Source organism: Microcaecilia unicolor, chromosome 1 (assembly GCF_901765095.1).
Source record: "Microcaecilia unicolor chromosome 1, aMicUni1.1, whole genome shotgun sequence".
Lineage (NCBI taxonomy): Eukaryota > Metazoa > Chordata > Amphibia > Gymnophiona > Siphonopidae > Microcaecilia > Microcaecilia unicolor.
Window position 1 is genome coordinate 737036182 of NC_044031.1, and position 17289 is coordinate 737053470.

A 17289-nucleotide genomic window follows, 5' to 3' on the forward strand; every position below is an offset into this window, starting at 1 on the left:
CAGGTCCTGGCTACAGGAGTACTTCCTACTTCACCAGGGTGATGCTCTCCTTCTAGGAGACCTCCCTTCACTAAGGTGGCACAGGGGCTACCAGACTGGAGGTGGGACTTCTCTACAACATCCCTGTAGGTCTCCTCTATGTACCTCTCTGTCTCCCTCAGCTCCACCAAGTCTGCTACTCTAGCCTCAAGAGAACGGACACGTTCTCTGAGAGCTAGGAGCTCTTTACATTGGGCACACACATATCACATCTGACCAACTGGGAGATAATTATAAATGTGACACTCAATGCAAAAGACTGTTTACCACCCCCCTCGCTGCTGGACTGCAGACTCCATCTTGGTGTTTTTGAGTTTTTCAATAATATAAAGCTTACTACAGTATTAAAGATATTAGCCTAATATAAAAATGTCTTTTAGTTTATATAGTATATTGTATGATTTATTTAGTGTTTCCTTCTTAGATGGTAATGAAATGTATTTAAAACTCTGTAAGAGCACTCCTTGCTTGTTACCCTCATTACAATAACTGACTATAAATGAAGAGCTGTCCTAGGGGTGGGCGGGTGTTTGGGAGGTGGGAGGGAAGACTAAACTAGATCCTACAGTGCCTGCTAGATTCTATCTGTTAATGCTGTGGTCCAAATTTTTAAAACTAAGTAGAAAAGACTATGGAGATTAGTTGATAAAATTTGCTTTTTATATTTTTATTTTGCCTAACACTAACGTACAATTCCACCTTTAAACCCCCAATCATTAAGTTCCCAAAGCACAAAGCAAATAGTGTTCATTTACCAGAGAAATGTCCTCTTCTCTCGGAGCTTCTCAGACCTTGAAATGAGGCTTCTTCATGGTGTTTCACTGATTGTTGAGTTTAATTATCAAAATCTCATGGAGGCCTAAAATCCTGAAAGTTAATTGAGAAAGGGTGTAAGGCTGAGGTTTTGCCAAGGGCACCTAATACCCTTGCAAAGATCAGGATTCAGGACTCTTCAGAATAGTAAGTCAATATTCTGGAGGAATGGGAGGAAGGTTTAAGTTCCTTATTGAGTACAGTTTACTTTCATGAGATGGTTTGGGCTTGCATGGTCTTGCTTTCATGAGGGGTTGGGAATTCTTGGGCAGGACCTACCATCATAGAGGGGGTAAAAACATCCTGGGTGTTCTTGATTTTTTGGAGGTCTTTAAATTTCAGAGGGGGAAGTCCTTGATCCTTGATGCTCAGGGGAATTTGGTCCTTAATATGGAGGTAAGGGGCCTTGATGTTGAGGAGCTGTGCCTTTGGGGTCAATATTGATGGGGAGATTGGGGGTGAGCACTTAGGGTCAAATGGCATAGGAGGCTTTGCAATCTACACTTCTTGTGTTAGTCTGCATTGGTATCATGTATTATCACTCTGTAGACAATAGTTTTGTGGGTGAAAGTTAAAATTGAGTGCATAGGTGATCAAATTCAATTTTTAGCTTAAGCATGCAAAACATTTTTTAATCATGGATTTTAATGCATGGTCCTCTAAGAGGGTCTTTAACTAAGGCACGCTCACTTTTTGGTCTGCGCTAAAATTGTGGGCACGCTAAATGTTAGAGATGCCAATGCAATGTGAGGGTATCAAGACACACATTGAGTAGTATTTAATTTAAACACGGGTGTTTTTGTTTTTAAAAAACTTAGTAAAAATACCCTCCAGAGAAGTTCTATGATTGAGAAATTCGTGCCTCACTTGGGTGAGTTTACAACTCTGAGAACATCTCTATTATGTAATACATATAACAACATTAGATATATTTTTGTTTGGTTACTCAGAGCTATATTAGGTCAACTCCCTCACTTATTGATCTCCTTGTTAGATTTTTCTCTGGTATTATACCATTAATGCATTCCTATGGGCATCTCTAATATTTAGCGTGCCCACAATTTTAGCGTGTGCTAAAAATGTGAGCGCGCCTTAGTAAAACATGCCCTAAGTGAGCAAGAGTCTAGCTCTGCACATTGTTGGCATCCAGGTTACCTCTCTAAAATTCTCTGTTATTTGTTCCCCTTTAAGAGACTCGATCCAACTAATACACTGTACAGGTATGCCTGCCAAAAACGTTTTTTGAACGTCAGGCTGAGAAACACTAGGTTCATGATACAAGAGCCCATACGAACCCACACAGTAAATGTCTCATGCCCATCAGAACAAATCATTCTGCACAAGCTCCACTCGTTAATTTTTAATTTTCCCTAATTATTTGAATATTCCTGATAAAAGTCCTGCAGCGTACGTTGCTGATACACAAGGATTTATTAAGGACATTGACAGATTTATTCATCTATCTATCTGTCTGGAATACATAGAAGATCAGTCAACTGGTGCTATTAGTTTTTTTTTCTGCTATTGAAGGGTAGAGTCATAACTCACTAAAGATAAAACCTTGAGGGAGTTTGGATGACTTATCCTCACATGTATGAACTAATGCATTAGCCTTTTTCAGCCCTTTACCTTTCATTTGTTCAAAGCATTTTGAAATTTTAAATACTCGTCTGCATTCAAATTGTGGATTTTGAGCATGGTTAATTTTGAAGTGGCAGAGAAACACGCATCAAAATAATTTGGGAGGGCTCGGGGATGAACACTGAAATACTAACTGCAGAAGTTTTGAATCATTTGAAGACGCTTTGGGAAAATTTCAGCTTTAATCTCATATTTGAAGTCCTTATAAAGAAAGAAAATGTATGGTAAAATCAGGAAAGCAATGAATTCCTCAGGGCTCCTATTACTAAGGTACACTAATGGACTCTGGGGTCCTTTTACTAAGCTGCAGCAAAAGGGGGCCTGCGCTGGCGTCAGTGCGTGTTTTTGACATGCGCAGGGGCCCCTTTTACTACAGCGGGTAACAGGCTGTTTTTTTAAAATGGCTGTGCGGCAAGTGAAGCACTTGCCACGCAGCCATTTGGGGGAGAGAACTTACCACCACCCATTGAGGTGGCGGTAAGGGCTCCCGTGCTAACCCGGCGGTAACCGGGCAGCACGTGGCACTGCTCGATTACTGCTGGGTAAACATCAACACTACAAAAATAAAAATATTTTTGTAACGCCGGAAATGGCGTGCACTGGGGGTGGGAGCTACCGCTGGGCAGCTGCAATAGCCTGGTGGTACTTCCTGTTTAGTGAGCGGTAAGCCCGCATTGGGCTTACCGCCTCTTAGTAAAAAAAAAACCCTTATTGCACGCTAATGATTAGTGCATGCTAAATGCTAAGAAGCCTATTTTATTTCTATGGGCTTCTTAGCATTTAGTGTGTGCTAAAGTGGAGGACTTGAGATGTGGCCTAGTGGTTAGATCAATGGTCTTGACATCCAGAGGTGCCTGCTTCAAATCCCACTGCTGCTCCTCGTGATCTTGGGCAAGTCACTTAACCCTCCATTTCCTCCCTTACAAATTTAGGGGCCATTTTACTAAGGTGTACCGAAAAATGGCCTGCGTTAGTGAAGGTGCATGTATTGGACATGCGCAGGTCCATTTTTCAGTGCACCTGCAAAAAAGGCCTTTTTATTGTTGCTGAAAATGGATGTGCGGCAAAATTCAAACCAGCGCGCGTCCATTTTCGGCATGAGACCTTACCACCACCCATTGACTTAGCAGTAAGGTCTCACATGTTAACTGGGCAGTAATCATCAGTGGGTGTACACTGCTGATTACCTCCGGGTAAGCGCCACATAGTAGAAAGTTTCCACTGTGTGTTTTGGATGTGTGTCAAAAATGGAATTACCACCCGTGGCACATGTTAGCTGGGTGGTAGTTCCAATTTGACGGGTGTTCTACGTGCATAGGCAGTCACAAACAGAAGGAAAATACTCTACTAAAAGGGGGGGGGGCACCAAAAAATGGAAAAAGTAGAGTAACGAAAACTCCTCACAGCTGACGTTCAAACAAAATTTATTCAGAGTTCTTCTAAAACATGGACAATGACCCGACACAACTCGTGTTTCGGCTTAATCGGCCTGCATCAGGGGTCTAGGAAATAGTAAAGCAATACGTATTTCCAAGACTAGTCATCAGAGTTTAAAAAGGGGTTAGATGGTTTCCTAAAGTACAAGTCCATAAACCACTACTAAATGGACTTGGGAAAAATCCACAATTCCAGGAATAACATGTATAGAATATTTGTACGTTTGGGAAGCTTGCCAGGTGCCCTTGGCCTGGATTGGCCGCTGTCGTGGACAGGATGCTGGGCTTGATGGACCCTTGGTCTTTTCCCAGTGTGGCATTACTTATGTACTTATGTAAAAATCCAATCCAATTGAGTTCTCAAAATATGGATATAGTTTAATACTATATCCATGTTTTGAGAACTCAGTTGGATTGGATTTTTAACCTTTGATGACTAGTCTTGGAAATACGTATTGGTTTACTATTTCCTAGACCCCTGATGCAGGCCGATTAGGCCGAAACACGAGTTGTGTCGGGTCGTCGTCTATGTTTTAGAAGAACTCTGAATAAATTTTGTTTGAACATCAGCTGTGAGGAGTTTTCGTTACTCTACATTTTCCATTTTTTTGTACGTGCATAGGTACCTACGCACCTTAGTAAAAGGGCCCCTTAGGGCACTAGTATTTTTAGCACACGCTAGAGACACCCACACCCATATATTCCCATATATTCCTATATATACCTATAGCATGGCTTAGTAAACAAGGCCCTTTGATTGTGAGATCTCCAGGGACAGTGAAATACCCAGTGTACCTGAATGTAACACACCTTGAGCTACTACTGAAAAAGGCATGAACAAAATCCAAATCCAAATAAATTTACAAATAAATTAGCACATGCTAAATCCAATAGGCTTACCTTAGTAAAAGGAGCCCTTAAAGAAGACAAATTCTGCATAGGTTATGTTTCTGATCTACACATGTGTGTGGTTGATTATGACTCACAAAATCAATCGAGAAGGAGGAGTGACCTAGTGGTTAGGGTGGTGGACTTTGGTCCTGGGGAACTGAGTTCTATTCCCAGCACAGGCAGCTCCTTGTGACTCTGGGCAAGACACTTAACCCTCCATTGCCCCATGTAAGCCGCATTGAGCCTGCCATGAGTGGGAAAGCGCAGGGTACAAATGTAACAAAAATAAAATAGATACTATTGGAGATTCTACATGGAATGTTGCTACTATTGGAGATTCTACATGGAATGTTGCTATTCCACTAGCTGAACTACAAAACCAAAGATCTGAACTTGATGCCTGCAAATAGCAGTACCTTTTACTGTCTCTCTTTAAGCATTGTTTATTATATATACTATTCCACTAGCAACATTCCATGTAGAAGCCTGCGCGGCCACATTGGTGATCTGCAAGGGCCGACTTCTACATGGAATGTTGCTAGTGGAATAGCAACATTCCATGTAGAATCTCAAATAGTAGCAACAGTGGAGGAGTGGCCTAGTGGTTAGGGTGGTGGACTTTGGTCCTGAGCAACTGAGTTCAATGCCCAGCACAGGCAGCTCCTTGTGATTCTGGGCAAGACACTTAACCCTCCATTGCCCGCCGCATTGAGCCTGCCATGAGTGGGAAAGCGCGGGGTACAAATGTAACAAAAAAAAATATTGTAAAGTAGCAAACCAACTTTTACCCCCTATGTATGAGACATATTTGCATACCTTGGATTTGCAGTATGAGCAAATCTATTTCATGCACATTCATTGTGGGTAACTTGGAGATCAGACTAGTTGGATGTGCTTCCAGGAATGGTTTGGGGGACAGTAGTTTATTGGGTATGGGTGGTTTAGTAGATCCGAATTTCAGGGACATTGTAAGAAGGTGAGGAGAAGGTTGGTAATTGCTGATCCGCTGATGGAAGGTGTGGAGCTCAGAAAACACTAACACCTTGGATGTTGCTATTGGAACAGATGTTGGAACCTTTATCACATCTGCTCAACTAATGTTTTCCATACCACACAATAAATTTAGCAAATCCTCAGTAAAGTATTTTTAAGTAGCAATTTTGCTGCCTTCTCTTCTATTAAAGGCTTCGGATATATATAGTAAGTGTAGGATAGATGTTTGCTATATATTCCAGGTCACCTTTCCATTGACCTGTGTTATTTTCAGTAATAAACTCTTTCTTCTCACTGGAGATAGCAGGTGCTAAGCATCAACCAGTAAAAGAAACTTATCAATAAAAAAAAAATAGATGGCATTCTTTAGACGAAAAAAAAAGAAGAGAAAGTGTTCAGCATTTAAGGATTATAATGCCCTGCTACAGCGCTTGAAGAAAACAAGGTCAGAATGACCTTGACGTGGAGGCTACAGCCTTACCGCAGGCATGCGACAGTGTGTGAACTTCAGCTGAAAATATTCCACCTCTGTTTCCTCATTTCTGTCACTTTCCTTTTCACTCTTCAACCACAACATTTCTTGAAAGGCATCAAGAAGGAAAATAAACAGAAATCTAGGATAGAATGACAGCGGAAACTCGTTTTTAAAGTGGTATTCCAAAGAGAACTTTGCAAATTCTGCCTCTTAAATGATCTTTAGGTTTTGAAACAGGTGAATTTTTTGCATTGGCCAGACCTGCTTCACATTAGTAAAAAGTCCTTGAATCTGCCCAGTGGTATTTGCCTGTATTATACTGTGTTGTATTGAATTCTTGCAGTATTAGACAAAGTACAATAAATCATTAAAGAATACATTTTACACAAAAATTTAAACAAATTGTGTAAGACCTTTCATTGTGCAAACGTTTATACTTTGCACTGTAGTACATAGTCAGAGAATCCTGTAAGAAATGGGGCCTCAGTAAAAAGTACCTGGACATGCAAATAGGAAAGTGAATTCATCATGAAAGCAAACATTGAAAACTCAACCTAGAACTCCGGGTTAAGGTTGCAAGTGGCCTCAGGCCCTCTATTAAGATAGGATGCCAAACCATTCTGCATCTCAAAAATGAATCCATGTTCAGTTTCCCAGCCTCGCTTGAACACATCCTAAGAAATTGGGGGGGAGAGGCTATGAATTAATGGATTTTTCTATGGTTTGTAATCATACACTAGTCTTCAGAGTTTGATCCAGAAGGAAGACTCAGACAATGTACGTGAAATATATTGGTTGACAAAGATTTCTGTATGGATTGTAAATTTTGGAGTTGATATTTAACATAATTAACTGGCCAGTCAAACCAAAATAACTAGTTAACGCCAAACTCACAACCGGATATGTTGGGGGAGTTCTGGGGTGAAGTCAATGCTTTGCCAGTTAAGTGCAGATATTCAGCATACAGGGGGTCTTTTACAAAGGCACACTAGAATTTTTAGTGCCCGACTTTTTTTGTGTGTCATCTTTGTTGTGTCTTGCGTGATTTTGAGTGTGCGAAGACCAGTGTTCTTCTGTGTCTGTTTGTGTTTGATCAGTCATTGAGGGGGTTGATGGTCAATTATCAGGGTGAACCAGCATCCTAGCAGGTAATCTTGGAATTAATCCAGAGACCATTTAATTTCCATAGTAACATACTAACATAGTAGATGATGGTCCATCCAGTGTGTCCAACAAGATAAATTCATAGCATAAGGTATGATACAGTACTACAAAGGCATTCTTGATCTTGATTTGCTCTTGCCATTTTCAAGGCACAGACCATAGAAGCTTGCCTGGCACTGGCCTTGTTCCCCAACTACTGAAGCTGCCATTGAAGCCCCACTCCAGCCCATCCAGATCTGTTCAAACATGGTCAGGGCACAGAATGTAGAAGTCTGCCCGGGACTGGTTTTATTTCCCAATTACTGGAGTTGCTATGCACCACTAAGTTTATTTTGATCCCATTCTCTTTCGATATAGAAATCCAGTATCTCCTTTTCAGTCACTGCATAATACTTTTCTTGTGGGAGTAACTTCTTGCTAATGAAATCAATGGGATGTTCTTCACCATCCTTTTCCTGAGCAAGAACTGCACTCAGGCCTCAAGGCATCAACCTGTACAAGAAATGGCTGATTAAAATCAGGGCTTATAAAAGCTGGTTCTGAACACAGAGTATTTTTCAATATTTGGAAAGTTTCTTCCAGTTTGGCTGATCATGCAATCTTTTTAGGTACTTTCTTCTGTAAGAGGCATGTAATTGTGTCAGCAAAATTTGGTATGAAGTGTTTGTAATAGCTGACCAAACCCAAGAAAGTTTTCACTTGGGTTTGGAGCAATCTCCAGTCACTCCTGCTTATACTGGTTCCAATCCCAACATGGCCTCTGGGACCGCCTGCAGCAGTCTCGCGGGCTGCTATGGGAAGTCCCAGCAGCCATTTTGGCTGAGGAATCAACAGGGGCAAGAGTGACTAGGGATTGTTTTTGCCTAGAAGAGGCCACTAGACCACCAGCACATTTAAAAGTAGGCCCAAGAGGACCTGCTCTGTGTCAGGAGGGAGCATCTTATCTTTCCCCTTAAACCAACCTCTCCCCTTCCCCCATTCTCTATTTATGTGGATAACACTCTCATCCTCCCTGTCTCATCAGCTCATAACCTTGGGGTCATCTACTCCTCTCTCTCCTTCTCTGAACATATTCAGCAGACTGCTAAAACCTGTCGTTTCTTTCTCTACAACATCAGCAAAATTTGCCCTTTTCTTTCTGAGCACACTACCAGAACCCTTATCCACACTATTATCACCTCTCACTTAGACTATAGCAACTTGCTTCTCACAGGTCTCCCACTTAGCCATCTCTCTCCTCTTCAATCTGTTCAAAATTCTGCTGCACGCCTTATATTCCGCCAGTGTTGCTATGCTCATATTAGCCCTCTCCTCAAGTCACTTCAATGGCTTCCTATCCGTTTCCGCATACAGTTCAAACTCCTCTTATTGACTTATAAGTGCATTCGCTCTGCAGCTCCTCAGTACCTCTCCACTCTCATCTCTCCCTACACTCCTCCCGGGGAACTCCATTCGCTGGGTACATCTCTATTATCTGCAACCTTCTCCTCCACCGCTAACTCCAGACTCCATTCCTTTTATCTTGCTGCACCGTGTGACTGGAATAAACTTCCTGAGCCAGTCCGTCAAGCTCCATCTCTGGCCATCTTCAAATCTAGGCTAAAAGCCTACCTTTTTGATGCTGCTTTTAACTCCTAACCCTTACTTAGTTGTTCAGAACCCTTATTTTATCATCCTCACCTTAGTAATTTCCTTATCCCTTATTTGTCCTGTTTGTCTGGCCTGTACGCTTGAACATGAATCTGTCGAGCAGGGACTGTCTCTTCATGTTCAAGTGTACAGCACTGCATACATCTAGTAGCGCTATAGAAATGCTAAGTAGTAGTAGTAGCAGCTCTCCCTTTTGGTGTCCTGGAAAGTGGCTTGGCTAAGGCTGGTTAATAGGTTGCTTGGTAAGTTAGCCAGGCAAGTTAGGAAAGAGTTGGGTTCTTTACTGGCTCCAAAGAAACCACTAGACCACCAGGGCCCTTCAAAGAAGGACTGGGGAGGGCCCACTTTGGCTCAGGGGTCTGTAGTATGTGGGAGGGGGATGGTAGTGCAGCGGTGGTGTGGCAGGCAGTGGTCGAGGGTGTCCCAATGACCTTTAATGCCTGGGAGCCCTAACCATTGTCAGTCTGCCCCTGGATACATTAGTGGGCACTGTAAGTATAAATAAATAAATACACGTACGCATGAGTTTTGGAATGACACAGATCTTAAGGGGAGAACCAGAAAGTCCAGCTGAGTGCTGTAACCCCTTAGATCTGTGCATTCTTGTTGCCAGGATGCAACACATCTTTTACTGCTATTCTAAAATGACTTACATACTTTATAAACAAACCGGCTGATATTCAAATCTAGTTAACTGGCTGGGAATGACCGCCAACTGGTTAACTCAGTTATCGGTCATTTTCAGTGATGTCTACACCTAGTTAAGAATAATAGATGGGGAATCAAAGATCTGTGTTGAAATCCTGCTTCTCTTACTTGTCTTGACTTTGGGCAGGGCCCTTTTACCTCTTTATTACCTCAGGTACCCACTTGGACCTCCAGCCCCTTGAGTCAGTAAATTGTTGTGGTACATCCCACTTCAGAAAACTCTGTAAATACCAAAATAAGAAGAAACAGTTGTTTTTTGTTAGTTCAACACCACTTCTAGATATTCAATTGGACTAATAAAACTAAGGGCCTTTTTTATTAAACCACGCTAGTGATTCCTAAGCGATGCAGCATTTGCCATGCCTGGAATCGTTAGCGTGGTTTAACAAAAGAGGCCCATAATTATTAAAAGCCTGAACACCCCATGTGTTGATTGTAAAAACATTATTTACCTCCAATGTCAACCATCTTTTCTATTTCTCCTATGCATTTCCTTCCCTTCATTTTGAAAATCATGACTTGACAGATCAATCATGAAATATTTGTTTGAGCATCAACTCTGGACTTTATTACGTAATCTTGTGATACATCTTAAAACTGAAGCCAGCTAAAATAACACCAACCAGTGTGTGTCTTGGCATTGCAGGGCAAAACGAAATTGAAGAGACCATTACTGTTAACGTATGTGGAAGTGTGTATTTTTGCCACTTTTAATTTATGCAAATACTTTGTGTTTTCCGTGCGTTAACCCATAGCAATGCATTGTTCGGAAATACACTTGCTACACTTTAGTGGTCACCGTTCCTGAAATGTTTTGTGTGCCAGAATCCACTTTAATCGTTCATATTGGGATACAGATATACCATGCAAGTGCTTCCCTCCTGCTTAGTTCTGTTTTCTGGAAGGCTTACATGGACCGGTTGAAAATATTGATCATCATAGGCTTTGGCAAATTTTCTTGTAATCTAGGAAACAGTCCCAAATCTTGGGAGTCAGAAGTTGAGATCTCTCTCATGGGCAGATGATCAAAAGCCCCGTGCTGTTCCAAACAGCGCTCTAAAAATAGCTTTACCGCCCCTATGAGAAGAGATAATAGCATGCAAATTTAAGCATGCTATTCTCTATGATCATGGGGTAGAAGTGCGGGAGGATTGCTCAGGCACAATCCTCCTGCACTTGTTTGACAGGCCTGGGCTGTCTAAAGCCCAGACCTGTCAAACACAGGGGCTGGAGGTCCATGGGACCACCAGACCCCAACTGCCCCAACCCCGAGCCAAATGAAACGGGGATGGAGGTTAGGCAGACCTCCGGTTCCCGCAACCCCCCCCCCCCCCCCCGACACAAGTTTGGGGTGGCTGGAGATCCAGAGCCTCTTCTGGCTGTTTAAATCGCTTTGAACATTGACCCCATAATCTTTTAATTGTGCTGAGTTATGTTACGGATGTCTGAGTAAATGTTCAACATGTTCTTTTACATACATGAATTGGATCCTGAGATTTGATGTGTAGTTTTAAGTGCTGGTCTAAGGGTAAATATAAGTTTTGGGCAAAAGTAGGATTTTAAAAAGTGCAAAAAGCTTGGAAGTGAGGGTATTTGCATGATTTTGATTGGGCACTTTTTTTGTCCAAAGATTTAATTTTCTGAAACTTTGAGAAGAAAGAAATGGCACAGAAACTAATGAGCAAGCAAAATCTGCCAAAAAGCACAGTAAAGCATCCCTCAAAAGTAATTGGGTCATTACTCAAACAAAAATCTCCGGATAACTGTTGCAATTATCCAGATATTTCTCTTAGCTCAGTGGTTCCTAAACCTGGTCCTGGAGGTACCCCAGCCAGTCAGGTTTTCAGCATATCCACAATGAATATTCATGAGAGAGATTTGCATGCACTGCCTCCGTTGCAGGCAAAACTCTCTCATGAATATTCATTGTGGATATGCTGAAAACCTGATTGGCTGGGGTGTCTCCAGGACCAGGTTTGGGAACCACTGCTTACCTTTCCGAACAGTGCATGGATGGTGCCCGGGGGAGGGGGGTCCCCAATAATGATCCAGTTGTTGTCCTAACTTTAACCAGTTAACCATCTAGATATCAGTTTGAACATCCTTTCTATCTGATTATTCAGTATTGAATAGCTGGATTTTAACTGCTGCCACAGGGTTTAAAAAAAACACTGACTGCAGTGCTGAATACCAGGATGAATGCATTTTAGCGCCAAGGAAAAGTTACAGGGTTCATTTTGCACAAGTGTTTGCTCGTGATATATCTGTGAAACTTATTTCCCCTTCCGGAAATTGCAGGAATTTAAATCACTGGTCAATGGTCATGCTATTTCCAAATTGATCAAGCACACTGACCTGCAAATGCTTTTACCTATGAATTTTGTTCTACTTCTGGCTGAAATTTAAATCTAGCCTTAAATCTTGTCACAAATGAACTAAACCAATGTATTGATGTTTTTTGGTCATGCTTTTATTAGGATAGGCTCATAATGCTGCATGAGATACAGAGAGAGAGAGAGAGAAAGGGAGAGAAAGATGGGGGGGGGGGGGGGCTGAATAGGTTCTCTAAGTTCTGATTTATCATTTTAGTAAGTTACAGATAAAAATATTACAGTCACTTTCATTCCAATGATTTGTTTCTAATTTTCTTTTTTAAAAAGTGCTCTTTGTTCTCTAGAACCTAAAACTGGATGGCACCATCTGTCAGTGTAACCTAGTAATGAATCAGTTAACTAAATGATCTGTTTTGTGTAACCATGGCGTTGTGCCCATGCACGATACACAGCGAGTAATGGCTCTGCCTGATTGTCTCCTGCACAGATCTTCTGCAGAGAATACCAAAAACTGTCCTGCCTGCATGAAAGCAGCATACAAAGAAGGAGAGGGCTCCTCCCCAGCTGTGCCACCCTCTCTGCACTATGAACCTTGATGCCATGTGGTGCCCCCACAGAACAAGAGATGCAGGAGAAAGCTAGTGATAGCTAGAGGCATGCAGTGTATGAAGACAAAGTCTGCCACATCCTCCACCCTGCCAGATTCCATTTTGCAGTTGTCGGTTGCTGCATGCTGGGAAGCCATTTTGATGGAATCGAGTGATGCTTTTAAGATGGCCGCATTGGCATGAGGTAAGTTGTAGTGCTGCCTAATCTATACCTTACAACTGCCCCCCCATCCCCTCCATCTTCTTATCTCACTAATTAGTAATGAAAGCGGAACAATAAATGAAGCTGGCATGACCCAGTTACGTCTGCCACCTCCTTTCTCATGCGGAAAATCTGCCCTTGATATTAATTGAATTAACATACTTTCTAATTCGCCTTTTCTGGAGTTTTTTTTTTTCCTCCCTTCGTTGTGTTCATTCAGCTTGTGTTGAATGCTTATTTGCATTTTGTTAATTTTGCGCATGCAAAAATCCTTAATGGAATAGAACAGATATACAATTCATAAGGGATTTGGCAATAAGACCCTTAGACTTTTACTGCCTTTTCTGTTGCCTTTTTAGTCAGAGGTAGAAATACATGTTTGGGTGCCCAAGAGAGTTCAAGTATCACATGGGGGTCTTCTTGTAATTATAATTTGCAAAATGAAGGTGTTAAAAAAATCTGCGATTACTCTCTCCTCGTTAACAAAGAAGGCTTCCCATACACTTACCAATATTTAAATGAATTCAAAAGACTTGTGTGGAGGAGACTAAGAGATATTATTGAAACTGAATCTGAATACAGAAAGATGTGCTTTTAGCTAAACAACGTTCCCCATTCTCAGTCAAAAAAAATAATAGAAACCAAATCTGAAACTAGTATTAAACGTTGACGACTTCAAGACCCATAAAGACAAACTGGGAAAAAGTCTTAGCATGTCAGATGCATCGTAAGTAATTATTCCCCCTACAAACTATTTGGTTTTTTTCCCCTTCACATTCATCCATGTTCTTCTATGTCTTTATTTTGATCGATAAGAAATGTTTTTTGCTTCTTGGAATTAATTACTTGAAGAACTGGAAACAGATGTATAGGGGTTTTTTTTCCTGTCTATGTAGCATTATGATCTAAATTGTCCTTCAGACAACAGAGGGTGGAATGGTTTGCCCATGGATCAGTGGGAGAAGCAGGATTTGAACTCTGAGTTCATTGGGTCTCAACCTGATACCTTAACTACTAGGCTACTCCTTTACTCCATTTCTAATATAGTTGTAATGTTCTGTAAATATAAATACGTCATCCAGCAGCGTATTTGTAAATTCTGTCTTCAAAACTCAATCTGAAAATGAAAAATATGAAAAAGCCCTGACTGTATTGGTTTAACCTGAAGACTTCCCATGACCTTTCAGGGGTAAAGAGTGACCAGTCCCTATGAATCAGAAACACTCTGCCTCTTTCATTTTCCATTTTGATTTTCTATCTGGCATAAAGGATTGTTGTATTGAAGAGAAGAAAAGATTATAATCAATAAATAGCAGACGATTTTTTCAGGGTTTGGACAAATTTCAAAAATTGTGAATGTACTAATCCTTTACCCCCCACTGCTCCATGCTCTACTCTTTGGGGGTTATTTTAGAAAGATTTTCTCATGTGTAAAGACTCTTTGACATGTGGAAAAAGGACTTTTTCCATTCTAAAATCATGCAGTGCATAGACATTCCTGGAGTGGAGTTGTCATATATATATACATATTTTATAACATATAATATATATGCAATAGAATATGTATACACATCTGCCTCAAAGCACATGGAAATTAGTGCTTAAATTTGTGCAACTGAGGCTTCTTCTGGATGCTTATTTTGTAAAGACGCATGAAATCCCATTTCACATAACCCCCAAATTCTATAAATGGTGCTAAAAATTGTACATGCAAATTTGGGCGTATGCCCAATTTACACATGCAATTTAATTGAATAATGAGCCAATTAGTGCCAATAATTGGGCACTAATCAATTATTTGCGCTAATTGTCAACAATTTGAATTCACATGCGCATCTTGCTAGTCGCTATTCTATAAAGATACATATGCAACTTTTTTTAACGTGCAGCTGAAGCGGGGGCATGGCTTTAGGAGGAGCATGGGAGGGGTAGGGGCATTCTCTAAGATGTGCGCATTATTATAGAATCCAAGTCTAATTTAGGCATGGGGTTTTGCACCAGGGTTCACTTGATGTAAATCCTTGCGCCCAAAATTGGGCACCAATCCTGGCTTTACCCGCTATTCTATAAACGGTGCCCCACTTGGAGCGCTGTTTATAGAATAGTGATCGGCGCTCATTTATTCAGTGCCCAAATCTGGGTGCCATTTACTGAATCTAGTCCTATAGGTAGAGATCTCAGTTGAGATATCTAGGTTAGGACATGTTCAATTCCAGTATACAATTTCCATGTGGAAGTATCAGCATTTACATGAGGAAGTGGCGATTTGTTTGTAACTTCCACATGTACATGGTGCCAGTTCCATGTTTAGCTGCCCCATTTGACAATCCTTTTAGAATATATGTAAGTGTTCCAATTAAGTAATGAGGCCACAATTTTGCATGGTTCCATTTTGGAAGAGGAAGTAAACTACAAGGGGTTAAGGAGAATGGCTTCCTTAATCCCTCAAATAAAGGTATGTCTGAAATGAGCACTTAAAAAAAAACAACCTGTGCATGATTTTAAGAAGATAAGAGCATGAGAATAGCCTTACTAGGTCAGACCAATAGTCCATCTAGCCCAGTATCCTGCTTCTAACAGTTGCCAATCCAGGTCACAAGTATCTGACAGAAACCCAATTACTAGCAACATTCCATTATACCAATCCCAGGTCAAGCAGTGGCTTCTCCCATGTCCATCTCAATAACAGACTATGGACTTTTCTTCCAAGAACTTGTCCAAATCTTTTTAAAACCCAGAAATGCTAACTGCTGTTACCACATCCTCCGGCAGTGAGGTTGCAGAGGTTAACTGAATGAAAAAATATTTCCTCCTATTTGTTTTAAAAGTATTTCCATGTAATTTCATTGAGTGTCCCCTGGTCTTTGTACTTTTTGAAAGAGTGAAAAATCGATTCACTTCTACCCGTTCTACACCACTCAGGATTTTATGGACCTCAATCATATTACCCTTCAGCAGTCTCTTTTCCAAGCTGAGGAGCCCTAATGTATTTAGCCTTTCCTCATACAGAAGGAGTTCCATCCCCTTTATCATTTTGGTTGCTCTTCTTTGAACCTTTTCTAATTCCGCTATATCTTTCTTGAGATACAGCGACCAGAATTGAAAGCAATACTCAAGGTGAGGTCGCACCATGAAGCGATACAAAGACATTATAATATTCTTGGTCTTATTTTGTATCCCTTGCCTAATAATTCCTAGCATCCTGTTTGCTTTTTTGGCTGCTGCTGCACACTGGGCAGAAGATTTCAGTATATTGTCTACAATGACACCTAGATCTTTTTCTTGAGTGCTGACTCCTAAGGTCAGCACTCCTAGCATCAGGTAACTATGATTCGGATTATTCTTCCCATTGTGCATCACTTTGCATTTATCCACATTAAATTTCATCTGCCATTTGGATGCCCAGTCTTCCAGTTTCCTAAGGTCTTTTTGCAATTTTTCACAATCCGCATGTGTGGACAACTCTGAATAGTTTTGTGTCATCTGCAAATTTAATCACCTCACTCATTGTTCTGTTTTCCAGATCCTTTATATATATGTTATAAATAGCACTGGTAGCAGTAAAGATCCCTACGGCACTCTACTATTCACCCTCCTCCTTTATCCCTACCCTCTGTTTTCTGTCCAATAACCAGTTCCTAATCCGCAGAGGGTCATTGCCTCCTATCCCATGACTTTTTCATGTTCTCAGGAGTCTGTCATGAGGAACTTTGTTGAATGTTTTCTGAAAACCTAGGTACACTACATCAACTGGCTCACCTTTATCCTCCTGTTTATTTACACTTGTTCCCTTCTCCACTACTGCCAACTCCAGACTTCGCGCCTTCTGTCTCGCTGCACCCTACGCCTGGAATAAACTTCCTGAGCCCCTACGTCTTGCCCCATCCTTGGCCACCTTTAAATCTAGACTGAAAGCCCACCTCTTTAACATTGCTTTTGACTCGTAACCACTTGTAACCACTCGCCTCCACCTACCCTCCTCTCTTCCTTCCCGTTCACATTAATTGATTTGATTTGCTTACTTTATTTATTTTTTGTCTATTAGATTGTAAGCTCTTTGAGCAGGGACTGTCTTTCTTCTATGTTTGTGCAGCGCTGCGTATGCCTTGTAGCGCTATAGAAATGCTAAATAGTAGTAGTAGTAGTAGTAGTAAATAAAGCAAATTGGTGAGGCAAGACTTCCCTTGGCTGAACCCAAGCTGACTCTGTCCCATTAAACCATGTTTGCCTAGAGTTCCGTAATTTTATTCTTTATAATAGTTTTCACTGTTTTCCTCAGCACTGAAGTCAGGCTTACCAGTCTGTAGTTTCCTGGATTACCCTGGAACCGTTTTTA